This window comes from Cupressus sempervirens, chromosome 8, assembly GCF_028749045.1.
Source record: "Cupressus sempervirens isolate cs-2001-9-10 chromosome 8, ASM2874904v1, whole genome shotgun sequence".
NCBI lineage: Eukaryota > Viridiplantae > Streptophyta > Pinopsida > Cupressales > Cupressaceae > Cupressus > Cupressus sempervirens.
The window spans coordinates 449384991-449401074 of record NC_143125.1 but is presented as its reverse complement, the minus strand read 5'-3'; positions in this window follow the sequence as shown (position 1 = coordinate 449401074).

The window sequence follows — 16084 nt, the reverse complement described above, 5'->3', positions numbered from 1 at the left end:
CATTTACAAATAGGATACCCTATGTGTTTTATGGAAGAAAGCCATGGAATACCAAGATTAACTTGAAAATGATCAAAACCAAGAATTAAAATGAAGTTCGTAAAAACTATTGTTCCTAATAGAGTAGCAGTCAAAGTGATAGAACCTTGAGGACAATAGAGAAAAACATTACAAGTTTTAATCCACATTGGAGTTGAATCATAAGTGTCTCTATTCAAACCTTTGTTAAAAAGATGTTATTTGGTGATAATATTCACAACAGAGGAAGGATCAATCAAAGTACCATGTGAAGGAATATGAGCAACTCTAGTAGTGATGTAAAGAGGACCATTAGGCTCCTTAATTATATCAGACCAACTAAAGCTAATAATAGGTGTCTATTCAGGTTTAGGTGGAGAACAAATTGAAGGTTTAAGTGCTAACTCAACATGATTAACCGCATGATTTACTTCTTGTATCTTCTCATCATAATTGATATAATGATCAGATGAAGAAGGTTGATTAATAACATTCACTAAGTGAGAAGGTAAGGGATTGGTGTAAATCTACACATTTTAATTAGATGGTGCAACATATTTATTCATGTTATTAAATTGAGCATCAACAATCATAGACTTAGAATTAATAAGGTTCTGAATATCATTCTTCAAAACATAACATTGTTGAGTATCATGACCAAGTTGATGACGATATTTACAGAAAGTGTTTGAATCAAAATACTTAGGCAACTATTTGCTAGGATCAATAGTATGAATAAGAGGAAGGTTAAGAACTTGAGCATGAATCATCTTAGTCATCATCTCAAACAAAGGCTCATATAAAGGAGCATACTAATGATTAGGGTGAAATATAGAGGAAACAATAGCCATACCTCTAGATGTAGTAGCCACTTGATAATCAATTGTATAGGTGGACTTGATTTTGATGAAATTATTGGGCTTAGATAATTTGAATTTATGGTGGCATCACTCTTATCACTAAAAATAGGATCTATCAGAGTAGATCTCTCAAGCTGACTCACTTGTAACTGGTAATGGTGAAGCATTGCACATTGATGTAAAAAGGAGGTACACTTAGTAAGGATAATCTTATCCCTAGTGTCTTTTTGTAAAATTATAAATAAAGATATGTTGAATATCATAATTAGGAATGAGATAAGAAATCTAAGCATACAAATGTTAAAATCCAGCAATAAATTTAGTGACAATGCATTAAGCTAGTTAAAGAAATTTGAGGATCAATATTATTATATAACTGTTGAATGAAAGCATTATCAAGATTTTGAAAAGAATCAATACAATAAGGAGTTAGAGATCAATACCATTGCAAGGTTTTATCCCTAAAAGTACACAGGAAAAACTTAGCTATAAATCGATAGTCATGAGAAAACTCTACATATAGTTAGGAAAGTTTTGACATGAATTATGAGATCTCCCTTACCATTATAAGTTTCAAGATGAGGTACATAAACATGTTGCAGGATAACAAGAAAAAGAATATCTAAGGAAAGGGGATTATCAACATCACATAAAGGAATATTGTACTTATTGAGTTAATTGAGAAAGTTGTTGTCATAAAGTAGTGATAGTTTGAACAAAGGTACTAATAATAGGATCAAAAGAAACACTAGTAGGAATAGGTATGGTAGATGGATTAGGAAAGTTATAAGAAGTGAAAAGAATATATAAGGATGTTGGTAGAGGATGAGAAGGAACTGACAAAGGGTTCAAATAGGTAAAAGGAACTGTATTATATGAAGGTAATGAAGACGGAATGGAAGTAGGAGGAACACTCACAAGAAGTGAAATACTAGGAAGACCATCACTTAAAGGAATGGAAACTTGTGTAGAACTGGTCATAAGAGGAAAAACAAATGTAGATATACTAGGAAGAGTGGTAGAAATCAAGATGGAAGATTCAATGGTTATGGAAGGAGGAGGATATCCTAATTCTTGAGCACATTTTGTCAAAAACTTAGCTTGAGTATTAATAAAGTAATATATACCACACAAGATAGAAAGATTATTTTCATCATTCTTAACAATCTTCTTAAGAGCTTCAATAGAAATAACACTATCAGGATTCTGATATTCTTGAGCAAGACATGTTTATAATTTATCAAATTTACTACAAATCTTATCAACTTGCATTGGAGTAACTCTTAAAGCATAATCATAATCATCATGGGATGAGTGAGAAGATTTATGCTCAATAACATGAGTAAAGATGTGAGTGTCATCACGAGTCTTAGGAAGAAAAGAGGAATCATGATCAAAGGAACCCATGAGTCTATGGCTTTGCCTAATAGGAATGCTTTAGGTTGGAATTAATATAATTAAGCTCATAAAAGGAAAACCTAATGAGATATAACCATACAAATTTAATAAAGAACATAAAATAAAGATCTAACTACACACAAGAAAGCCAAATATAACTCTATAAAAAGAGAAAAGGGGTTTACCAAAAGGAAAGTAAACAAACAAAGAGATCTAACTCCAAAATAAAAAAGAGAGAGGACTCATTGGATTCACCAAAAGAATCTAAATACTTATCTTACACCAAAAAGAAGGAGGCACAAGTTAGGTTCACCAAAATGTTTAGGGGGAAAAGTGAGACACTTTAATAGGATTGCAGATCTCCCAATTCCTAGGTTGACTAATCCATTCAAATACGTGTGTGAGGAAAATAGAGGAATTTCTAAATATGATTCCACTTATGAACCAAATTATATTAGCTATAAAAAATGAAGAAGGGTGCTAATATTGAATTCAAATTATAAAGAGAAACACAATACAAGAAAATGTACTCTTTGGCCCTTGATAGGATAATGTGAATGTGAAATTGAACTAATTGCTTAAATAAAGTAAGTCCAAGTGCTATGTAACAAAATTAGCTCAATTAAGATATAGATCTAGGGTAAAGATATGAAAGGAAATAAAATATGAAAGACTCACCTTGAAATGCATAGAGGAAGATGTATTTTAGCTCCAAAAGTTGCAGATTTGAACTATTTCTAAATATCCATTTGTGTACCTCTGAATAAAATGATGAAAGGAACAAACCAGAAATCTCCCCAAAAATGGAGAGTGAAGGATTAGGTTAACTTGGTAAGATGTTATACAACTAGGTTAATGTATTTTGGTGACTTGAAACTAACTTCTCTAGAAAGTTCTTGAAAAATAGGTTCTATATCTGCAAACCTTTTTTTGATATCCTACAAATAAACACAAAAAAGAAGGGTTTTGGGGTTGGAGTTTGATGAGAGCTTGCCTTGGTCAAGTCCTAGGTTATAGAATCAACTATAGTTGATAAATGTAAATTTAAATGTAAAGAAAAGATAAATGTTAGGATTCACCTTTCTTGAAATCCTTGTTTGTAAGGATTTTGTGTGTAAATACATTATAGATCTTGAACTAGGAATGTAGGGTATCTCTACTCTTTTCAATGGGTATACCATAATCTCATCATGGTGCCATGGATATAAAAGGTCATCAATGAAGAAGATAATGAATGGTTGAATACAGATCTCATCCCTTGATGGCCAACAATAACTTAGATCTTGAAGAGTAAATGCTTACAAATGACCCTTCAATGCTAGATAGAAATCTCCTTGCTTAAATGCTTGAAAATATTGAATAATTGAACTTCTTGAATGAAAAAGGAAGAAACCTTTACTTGAGATCAAGAAATTGAGTCCATGAATGAATGAGATGCTTGAGATTAATGAGATATGAAAATGAAGCCTCCAAGTCTCCTTATATATGAGTTTTTGAGTGGGAAAACAATACAAGCTGACTGGAGAATAGAGAAAAACTAATTAAACCCTCAAGGCCTTTCAGGCCCTGAGCCTCAAAACCTTTAGGGACTAGGTCAACCTGGATTGACCTAGTCCATGACTATATTGACCTAGGTTGACCTAGTCTAAAATAGGTCAACATGAGTTGACCTGGTCCTAGAGATCAAGTTTGAGAAGCCACAAAGAGAAGGGGAAGATACCAGAAGGAATAAGGTGGAAAGAAGAAGAAGATGAGAGAAAAGGAGATCAAGAATAAACATATCCATGGTTTTAAGATGAAATTATGAAGAGGGAGCTAAAAGGTTTTAAATGCAACTGCATCCATTTTAAGATGATACATGTTCTAAAAAGTCCAACCCCCATTTTCAAATGGTTTAATAAATAATTGAGGATGTAAAGTCATCTCATCAGAATGGGTAGGGAAACCCATCCATTGATGTTTGTCACAATGTTGAACAAACCTCTTATAATCTTTATGAAGTGTTGGAAATAGTAACTTGCAGTTAAAACTGTACTCATAGTATGTTGGGCTGCAAAATGGCCTTCACAAGGCTTAGAATGACAAGCACAAAGTATATTGTAAACATCTTCTTCTATAACACAAAAACACATAACATGTCAATACCAATACAAAAAAATTAAATAAAAAATTAATGCATGTGTACTATCCATTTAGTCTGACTAGTTTATGTCATTCTTATAGAGAGAAATGGGGTGGACACTTACAAATCACAAGATAGTGATGTCCACAAACTAAGGGCTCCTTATCAATATGGAAAACAAGTGTTCATCATGAAATGTATCATCAAGTGAAGTAGGCTCATCCATGTTTTGCAACCTTGATAGAAAATCAACAATAATATTTTCTCATCCTAGATTTCAAAGGATGGTGATATCAAATTCCTATAATAAGAGTAACCATCAAATTACTCTCCCTATAACCATTGGTTTATTAAAAAAAATAATAATAACAAAGTTATTAGTATGTACTATTTTTTGTAACCCATGATATAATGATGAAACTTGTTGACTTCATAAACAATAGCGATAAATTCTTTTTCTATAACAGTATAGGTTACCTTAGTACTAGTAAAATTCTTACTGATGTAATAAATGGAATAGAAGAGATTATCTTTCTTTTGAACAAGGACAACTCCCATAGAAGAATCATATGCATTTGTGTGAATGTGGAAAGGAAATTCCTAGTTTGGTCCTCATAACACAAAGTTGAAATGAACTTACCTTTAATATCTCCAAAGGCTTGTTATCATTTACGTGTCCATGAAAAAGATGCATCTTTTGTTAGAAACTCAATGAGAGGTGAAGCAATGTTACTAAAAATTTGAATGAACCAATGATAATAACCAACATTTTTGAGAAGCTATGCAATTCTTTTTGACATATAGGAGTAGGAAAATCTTGTATAATTTTTATCTTTTTGGGATCCACTTCAATCTCTCATGAAGAGACATAGTGACCCAAAAAAATGCCTTCACTCATTAACAATTAAAAATTTTCATGTCTTAAAGAAAGGTTAGTATTGATACATCATTCAAGATTTTTTTCAAGATTTATCTTGGCTTCCTCATAAGTATCTCCATAAATACTAAAATCATCCATATACACTTTCAAATGATCATGAATTAAATTAGAAAAAATACTTGAGACTTCTCAGTAAAAAGTATTAGGGGCATTACACAAGCCAAATCATAAGACTTTACAAGAAAATGTACCCTAAGTGCATGTAATAGTGGTCTTGTTTTGGTCACTTGGGGTAATATGGATTTGATGGTGTAATCACTAAAACCATTGAGAAATGACAAGAACTTCTTTCTAGTTAAGGTGTCAAAGACTTGATTAATAAAAGCTAGTGGAAAATGGTCCTACTTTGTATCCTTATTAAGGGCCCTATAGTCAACACACATTTCCAATTTCCATTTGTTTTAGCTATCACTACTAGGGGAGACACCAATTGGCTATTAGAGATGGGATAAACAAATCCCATGTTAAGGAGTTTTTGAAGTTCATCCTTAGCAATTTCTCACAAACTCATATTTAATCTTCTCTATGGATGTCTTATAGGTCTACTCCCTTCATCTGTGTAGATGTTATGGGTGCAAGTAATAGGATTCATACCACTCACATCTTAGTAATCACAAGAAAAATATTCTTTTTTAATCTTAACAAGATTTTGAAATTGGTTGGTTTGCAAAGCACTTGAATTAGGATTAAGTTTGAGTATTTTACCACATATAACTTCAATAGGATTAGATTGTACAGATGCTTCTATAGAAAGAATTAGTATGCTAGAAAATGATGGATTAGTAGTCCTGGATACTAAGAATGGATTGTGTTGATAGGTGTGAGGTAAAAATTGGTACAAATTAATAAATTTTTGGAGTAATTGTGAGTTTCCTACTCATGTAAAATTCCCAAATGGACATATAATATTATTAGCAAAACCAAAAAGTATCCAAACCAATACATCATCAATAGAATAATGATTTTTCAATAAATGATTAATAAGAATTTCTTTAGAAGTATCCTCTAAGCCCATACCTTGTTCTATTGTTGAAATAAGCAAATAATCCTCCAAATAATCTTCAACCCACAAGGTTACTTCTATTTGTACTAGGGGTTGTGATGGAGTGTATAAGGTTAAGTTTTTTGTATGTTCCTAATATGAAAACACCATATTTCTAAACATGCAATTGATGAAGGCATTAGTGGTGGCTAACCAAGGTCTTCCTAAAATAAGGGAGAATCCCCCAAACTTTATTTTCGGTTGAAAAATCATAATATCAATCGAATACTCCCAAAATTAAATAGAACAATGACATCTTCTATCATACCTTATAGTTTTAGTAAGCATCAATCAACAATTTTCAAGATAGTTAGAGTGGGTCTAAGTCCTTGCAATGCTATTTTTTGCTTAGTTTTATTAAAGTCAATACATTAATTCCCACTCCAAGATCAACAAGAGTATTAGGAATAGTTAAATTGCCAATGTGTACCATGATCATAGGGCTACCTAGGTCTACATACTTGGGAATAGAGATCTTTCCCAATATGAGGTCAACAATTTGTCCAATAACTTGACTTATTTTGGGATCCTCATTCCTCTTTTGCTTCTTCCCGTAAAGCTCCTTGATAATTTTAGCATAGTCTAGTATAACCTTTATTGCCTACAATAAAGGGATTCTTATTAACATTTTTTAGTTCCCCTACAAGGTCAAATGAAGATATAGATTTTGAAGTTTTCTGTGGAAGGTCCTTAAATCTTTTAGGGTAAGAATTCTCCTTAAATCCTTATTTGTTAATCTCAGGATCAATGGGATCATCAATTGAATTTTTTATTGTATAATAGTCTTCCACTAATTTATCTTCCCTTTGGGTCATGTGAAAGATTTCATCCCATACCTCTTTTGTTTCACAATACTTCTGATATTTTTTCAAAAAGGATTCCTTAATTTTCCCCCATGTCCTAATGTCCCCGAGACTCATAAACTATCTTAACGATGCATCCTTCACTATGGCTGGAAAAAAATTTATATTTTGAGCATCACTTTGGTAATCATAACTATTAAAATGAACATCAAATTTGAACAAGAACATATCAAGGTCTTTGGTAGTTAGTCCTCTAAAAATAGGAAGATCAAAGTGAGGTATGTTCTTTATGGGAGCATCATCAACATGAGGTTGGATAGGGAATTCAAAGGTCATAAGATTATTATTATATTACACTAAATATTTGTGTACGTTACCAACATCTAGGTTTCCCTCATTCTCTCTCATGATTTCTTCAAAGATTTATTCTACCCAAGGTGTATATGAAGATTGAAAGGGTTTCTCTAGAGGCTTTTTAAACCTAGTTTCAAAAGAGTCTTTAAAGTTTTAGAATATTTTAGGAGATATTGTTGGTGAGGTCAGTCTATTTGGACTTGTCTTTCCAACTTAGATCTTGTTTTTGCATACAATGGGCCTTTTTCTTTTTGTGTTTTCTAGGTTTTATACTACCTAAAAAATATTTCTTTAAAAACCTTCCTTGACTATCTCTAGACCTATTCATGCATTTAAATGAATCTCCACATCACAAAACTAAGGTAGTGATCTAAGAAAAGTCGACAATTTCTCAAGCTCTCACAAAGGCACACTGTTCCTAACTTAACTTACCATGACTTAAGACCTTTAATATCTCTCCCTAAGAAAGGTGCAAAAGATGTATGGTAAAAATTTGGTCTAGTTTCTTTCTTGAATTGGCTTAGAATTGAACTTATGTGGATATCCTCAATTGCACCTTAAAGTGTCAATCCAAGACCCATAAGCTGATGAGAGATATATTTATTATTTTCTCAAGGGATGAAGATAGTATGTTAAGTGGTTATGAATGCATTTAATTCACACTTCTAATCTAAGAAAAAAATCAAGGATTATATGCTTTAACTAAAAAAATAATCTTCACACTTTAAAGGATTAAAATTAAATACACACTTCAATCAAGCTAAAAAATTAAACCTCACACTTTAAAGGATTAAACTAAATTACACACTTTCATCAAGCTTCTTTAAACATCAATTAACAACATTAGCTTTAAAATATTTGTCCTCTATATTATGGATCACTATTTCTTTACAATGACTTCTACTTTACACTTTAAAGACAAAATGGTTCTTCTTCTTGTCACATAAGTGGTAGGAAGTGGAACAATGTATGAGAAGACAAGTATTTGTATCACAACTACCTTAACTTATTGTCTTGTCTATGAATGTTGATTTCTTTTTCATGCCTTTGAACTAGAAGATCACATAAATCAAACATTGCATCCTAAGAACAAAACGTTTCCTTTCAAATCAAATTTATCATGGAAGAAGTCATACTGAAATTTGAGCAAAATGTACTTATTTGAAAACATATTCCTTTAACGCTACAAATTAATCTTTTTTGGACAATAATTCCCACAACTATTAAAGCATACATAAATACAATTGTAATCCAAAATAAACCATATTATTACTAACATACATAAAATAATCACACAATTAAATGATAAAAAAAAAATCACAAAGGTAAATCACATAAACAAATCAAAGAAACAATGCCAAACTAATTACCAATCCATGTTATAAACAAGAGACACAAAGCATCAAAGTTCTTGTCGGAAATATGAGTGGACCAAGGTAATGGTGGAGGGAAGGAGGAGGGATTGTAGAGTTTGAAGTAGACATAAGATTTAGAAATTAAATATGAAGATAAAATTGTCACTTATGATTTCTTTGCCTATTTGTCTTATTCATATAGTTTGGATTTAGAAATTTTTACTATGATAAATCCATACCCTTCCATGCCCTTATGAAAATCTGCATAACATAATGTATTGCAAAAAAGATTGGCCAATAAAATGAAGTGCTATAAACCCATGTTTTGAAGTCTTTGTTTAGAGTTAAGATTAGATAAATTTAGTAGATCAATGTATTAGAAATGTGCATATTTTTATTTTAATATTTTAACTCATAACAAAATATAAATCTATATTTTATATCAATAGATCTTTTAGTTGTGATCATATAAATACACTTAAAATATTTTTATAATACATAAATAACTATTATTACAAATAAAAATTGAGTTATAGTCAAGAAGAAAATTATTTGTTTATAAATAAATTTAAGAAACTAAAAGAAAAATAAAATATATTATATTGAAAGAATATGCAGCAATAATGTTTTACAAGAAACTTTAAGATTTATATTTATTAAAGTATATATTTTATTTTTTTATATTGAAATTGTTTACAAATCTTGTACTCATTCAAGCAACAACATGAGAATTACAACCTTATTCAAGCTCCTTTCAAGCAACCACACTAGAAACAACATTTGGAAGACCAAGAGTCAACTTAAATCTACATATTTACAATGAGACAAATACAACCAATAGAAGACCAAGAGTCACAACTTAGAATTCTACAAAGATGTCCCTCTTGGGATTTGAACTAGGCTATCCACAATGAGAAATTATTGTTTCAACCAACTAAGCTAAACCCCTTGGACAAATATTTTATTTTTATAATATTTGTAAAATATAATATAGAATATTATATTAATAATTACTTTTAAAATGCAAACGTTTCTTAAAATCATTTAAAATAAAAATGTAAGAGAAGAAAAAATAAAACTATTAAGTTTTTTTGTCAAAATAATAATAAAAATTGAATAAATAAATAAAATGAATTATATATATATATATATATATAAATTTAATTTTAACAAATACATACATATTTGAAAGTACAATAAATTATTTTTAGACACCAATCAATTAATTTGTAGCTTTATGCTAACTTTTTTTGATCTACTGATGGGCAAGATTTGGTAATAATAAGATGAGAAAATCTTATTTTGAGGTTATAAGTAAAATTATAGAGCTAAAGAAATCCAAGTGCCGAAGAAGTTAATAAAAGAAAAAAGTATGGAAAAAAGGTAAATCTAAAATGACCCCCTTGTTAAGTAACACATAATTAAGATATAGTCATATGGCTCGAATACAAATAACATATGGAAAGAAGAGGTCTCTGCATCTTTTGGTCTTTGCAACTTTCTCACTTGTGTTTTTTCTGAATTGGTATAAGATGGGATGGCCCCCTTCTAGCAAGTCAAGTCCCCACAATTTTCTCTGACTTGCAACTAGTTTTCCCCTCAATTGGGAGAGCCCATGTGGAGGTGGATCCTAAGATCTTTCTTTGTGGGGTTGACCTAGTTGTGTTAGGCATGTTCTCTTAGGATCTCTAGGAGAATTTTGTGGAAAGTTTGCCTCCCGTGGTCTCTAGCTAGAAGGACGTGGTCCTTGCAAAGAAATTGACACAAAAAATGTTGAAAGCTCCTAAAGTTCTCCAAGGAGAAGAGGGGCTAGAGATTTTCTTCCTAGACACCTTGGTTGATAGTGTATTTGAGAGCCTAAGGTTGTGCTTGGTGAGACACTTTGTGGCTTTTTATGGCCCTTTGATTCTGATGATTAGGAAGTGGGTGAACTAGAAGTAGAAGGTGAAGGGAAGTTTAGTGGTTTTGGCAATGCCTAGTGGTCTCTTCTACTTCAAGTTTAGGGTTGCAAAAGATATGGCCATGGTTCTAGCAAGGTCATGGTATTATGGTAAACATGGTCTTATGGTAGAAAAATGGCATCCTAGGTTAGATCTGGTGAAGGAGTTGAATAGGCTAGCTCCAATTTTTGTTAGGCTTCCAAGCCTTCTCGTAGAGTTTTGGGATGACAAGGCTCTCAAATTGATTGGGAATTGCTTCGGTCATTATGTTTCTATTGATTTGGTCACCCTACACAAGTCTAGACTAGTGTTTACAATATTTTTTGTGAACCTAATGATCAATGCTACTCTCCCTGAGTCCATTATGTTGAGCTCCAAGTAAGATAAGAAGCTTCAACCTATAATATATGAAAATGTAGGCCTTTTCTACCAAAAATGATCAATGTTTGGATATGTCATTGTGGATTTTAAAAAAGGTAAGACCCTTGAAATAGGAGGTAAGAATAAGAATGAGAAAGAAGAGGTGGACCTACCTAATTAGAAGGTAGAGGAGAGGGCTCTTGAGATAGTAAAGGTGAATTCTTTCCCCCAGAAGTTTCTAGTGAATGCTAAAGAGGAGGTGAGTAAGTTGTTGGCCTATACTCAATGGGAGGTGGCATTGGTGGTGGCATCCTCTTTACTATGAGTGAAGCCTCTTGAAGTGGAAGGATCATATAGAAAGGTGGAGGAAGGAGAGATTATTGATGCAGTTTGGGGGGATCCCTTTTCCTTCCCGTAAGGCATTGAAGATCTCCTAAACACCCTCTAGGGATTGGGGAGAAAGGGTAAGTAGATATGGAACCAGAGGAGGTGTTTAATGAGATTAAGGAAGATAGTGGAATAGATTGGTGGATAAAGAGGTGGCCCATATGCTTAATTGGTGCTCTATTGGATTGCCTTTAGGTTCCCAGTTGGCGGATTCAACAAGAGCCTCAACCTCAGCTTCAGCCTCTACCCTCGGAGTAGATAAAGGGATATGGCAGACACAGAGAAGACAGACTAGAGTCTCAAAGAAACTAGATGTGGGGAAGGTGGAAAAATTATATGTGGGGAAGGTGACAAAGTAGAATAGGAGGACGAAGTAGATGGAAAGGGAGGTGACTAGTGGTATGCAACCAACCTTGGAGGATATGACCAAGGGTAGGAAATGATTTTCCTCTCATGGAATATGAGGGGGTTGAATAGCCCTCAAAAGAAGTTTGCACTTAAACAACAACTATCTAATACTAGGGTGGATATCCTACTGACTCAGGAAGTTAAAATGACCTTGGAAAATATGGATAAGATTGTGGTTACATTTGGCCAAGGGCCATTTTTTTTATAGTGAAGTAGAGGGTGCTTTGGGAGGGGTAGCCACCTTTTGGAACCTTAGTGTTGGTAAAGGTAGATTAATTCATTATTCTAAGTGCTACCTCATTACAAAGTATAAGGTGGAAGAGGAGGTCTAGAATGTCATAAATATTTATGCACCAAATTTGAGAAATGGAAGATGTCAACTCTGGGAGGAGTTAATAGACTTCATAATGCAATCTAGGAACTCCATTCATATGGGTGACTTCAATACTCCCTTGTACCCCTCGAAGAATTTTGGGGGTGAGATTGATTTTATTGATAGTATGAATGACTTGGTAGAGTTTATAAATAATAATGACTTGATGGATTTGGAGTTGAGGGGATTCAACCTAACATGGTTGAATAATAGGAAGGGGAATGACCTTATTCAAGTCAAGCTGGATAGAATACTTATCTCAACTAGTTGGATGGGGCTGACTTCTTCTATTGTCATGGGTCTCCTTAGGATGGTCTCAAATTATGCCCCAATCCTTTTCAACTGGAATTAGGTAGTGTTGGGGGGCCCAAAACCTTTTAGATATGAAAAAATGTGGCAATCCCACTCAGACTTTGGAAAATGTGTGGAGGAGTGGTGAAATATAAAGATAGAGGGTATAACTATGTTTAGGCTCACTACTAAACTAGATAACACTAGAAGGAATGTTCACCCTTGGAGTAAGAAGTCTTTTGGAGATATCTTTACAATAAAAAAGGAGGTGGAGAGGAAACTAGAGAATCTTCAAAAGGCAACGGGGGATGGGTTAGCCTCGGGTGATATGATTCCTAAAGAGGAAAACTATAGGGAATTGTGGAAGGACACCTTGACCAGGGAGGAAATTTTTTGGAAATAAAGATTGAGAATCCTTTGGTTAAATCTAGGAGAAAAGAATATGACATTCTTCCATAGTTCAGCCTCTAATTATAAAAGGAGATATATGATTGAATAATTGGTGGATGACTTGAACAAAAAGCTGACTAAGATGGAGGATATTAGTAGTTAGATGAGTAATTTCTTCCAAATTCCTATAGGGAGCAATACAATTATTCGAATAGGGAGGATAGGAAGTGGCTGATTGATTCCATGCCTAATGTGATCTCAGTGGAAAAGAATGCTGGCCTGCTTCAATAGGTTACAAAGGAGGAAGTGCGTAAAGCTTTTATCTATGAAGGCCTATAAAACATCGAGTCCTAATGGTTTCCCCATGACTTTCTTCCAATATTTCTAGGAAATTATGAAAGTAGATGTGGTTAGAGCTACTAGATATTTCTTTAGAACTAGGAAAATGCTTCAAAGACTTAATAGAACATTTATTGCCCTTGTCCCAAAAATTAAGGACCCTGTGGCTCTTATTGACTTCAAACCTATTAGCCTATGCAATACTACCTACAAGATCTTCTCTAAGATTTTAGTGAACCACATGAAGCCATTATTACACAAATTTATTGGCAAAACCCAAAATGGGTTTGTCCCTAGTCACCAAATTCTGGATGTTGTTATTACTACTTGTGAGGTGCTACACTTAATGGATAAGAGTGGTAATCTAGGAATGGCTTTGAAGTTGAATATTTTGAAAGTCTATGATAGGGTTAGCTGGTCTTTTCTCTATGAAGTCTTAGAGAGAATTGGTTTCAACCAAGGAAATGGTTCACCTTGGGGAAACTTTGACATGGAAAGGGGTCCTAAGCAGGGGAATCCTATTTCACCATACCTATTCATCATGGTTGTTCAAGTGTTGGGTAGAGCATTCTTGAGAAAGGAAAACATGGGGGATATCAAAGGTATCAAACTAGAAACCTCCCTCCTGGTGGAGGTTGTACAAAAATTTGTTGACGATACCTTTTTGAGTGGGGATTCATTGGTGTCTGAAGCCAGAGCCTATAAACATATCTTGGAGATCTACATGGTTAATGCTGGTAAAAAAATCAATTTAGATAAAAGTAAGGTGTTTTTATTCAATAAAAAGCCTCATATTCAAAGGAGGGTGCTTAATATTCTAGGGTGCACTATGGTCTTCCTCCTAGATACCTATCTGGTTCTCCTACTAACTATTAAAAAGGTTTCTAATTAGTTCTAGAATACTATCCTTGAGAAAATGCAAAAGAAATTGATTGGGTGGAAGAGTAAACTCTTGAGTAGTGTGAGAAAGGTCCAATTACTTGTGACCTCCCTCCAAGGTATTCATATTTAATTTCTTTCCCCTTTCAAAATCTCTTAGGATATGGTGGAGAAATTGGAGAGAATACAAAGACACTTCTTGTGGTCAGGTGGGGAGGAGAAGAGCTTATTGAACTTATTTGGTTGGGATACAATGTGTAAACCTAAATATAAAGGAGGGTTACGTATTAGAAAGATTATTGATTTGAATAAATCTCTCCTTACTAAGGTGGGCTAGAAGTTGGCTAAAGACAAAAGACAATTGGTATAAGATCATCAAAGCTAAGTACTTTGGGAATATGAGGTTTGTGTATTAGATTTGGGATAATGAACTTCCCTTAGATTCTAAGGTGTGGATAAATATCATCAAGAACAAAGGTTTGATTAGGAATGGTTTGAGATGGTTGGTGGGCCTAGGTAGTAAAATTAGATTCTGGGAAGATTGTTGGCTGGATGGTAAACCTTTGGTTTCTTTGAAATTTGGGGTTCTTAGCGATTGTTTTCAGCTAATGATGGGGAGTAAAATGATAGATTACATTATGGCTAGTAGGACATGGAGGAATTTATGGTTGCCTCTAAGGAATTATGATGGGGGAAACTTGGTGAGGGACCTTGGTGAGTTTCTTAAGGGGCATAGAATCCTAGGGTGGTTCAAGAGGACACTTTCATATGGAGGTACACCACATTGGGTGAATTCTTTGTTGGCTCTTCTTATAAGATGATCTTTAAGAAGGATATGGCTCCAAAATGTTGGTAGAAGGTATTATTTAGTCATTTGATTATGAAAGTCAACATCTTCTGGTGGGTTACCATGCATGGGAAGATTCTAACGGTTGAAAACCTTAGAAAAAGAGGCTTCCAAATACCCAATAGATGCTATATTTGTAAGGAGAAGGAAGAAAGAATTCCCCACCTTTCTCTAGATGCTCGAAGTGGAATGGGTATTTCATATGGGGATGAAACAATTTTCTATGAATTGGATAAGCCCTTACCACCACCCTCTCCTCATATATGTGGTCCCCCCCATGTCTGCTAGGGTATTTGAAAGGAAAGAAATAATAGGGTCTTCAAGAATGAACAAATGAATGAGGAGGTTGTAATGGGATTGATTATTAAGTTGTTAGTGGAGAATATGCAAATTGCTCCCTATGATAAGTGAATAGATGGTTGCTAGGAATTAGAACTCAAGGAGAGATTTGTAGAGATCAATAATTCAAAACAACTTGCTAGAGAAAGAAAGAAATGGCACCCTCACAAGGAAAACTGGGTTAAGCTAAACTTCAATAGAGTTGTGAGGGGGGAGGTGGTTGTAGGGGGTGGTATGGTAAGAGATAGCACTAGTAAAATTTTGTTAACATTTGCTGGTAATCTAGGCAAAGCTTCTTATAATGTAGTGGAGGCTATGGCTCTCTTATGGGACCTAAAATTGGCTATTAGTTTTGGGTGGGAGAATGTGGTTATTGAAGGAGACTCAAAGGTTATCATAGATACTATGATGGGTCATATGAATGTAGGGTTGGAATTCAGGAGGGTGATTGAAGAAGTGTGACATTTATTAATGACTCTGAAGAAGTATGATATACAACATATTTACCAAGAGGGGAATGCGATGGTTGTTGTGATGGACATGAAGATTCATGGCTTACATTGTTGGAGGGATGTTGGGATTTTACCGAATTTGGTAATACCTTTGATGAATAAAGATAACCACTCACAATTGAATCTA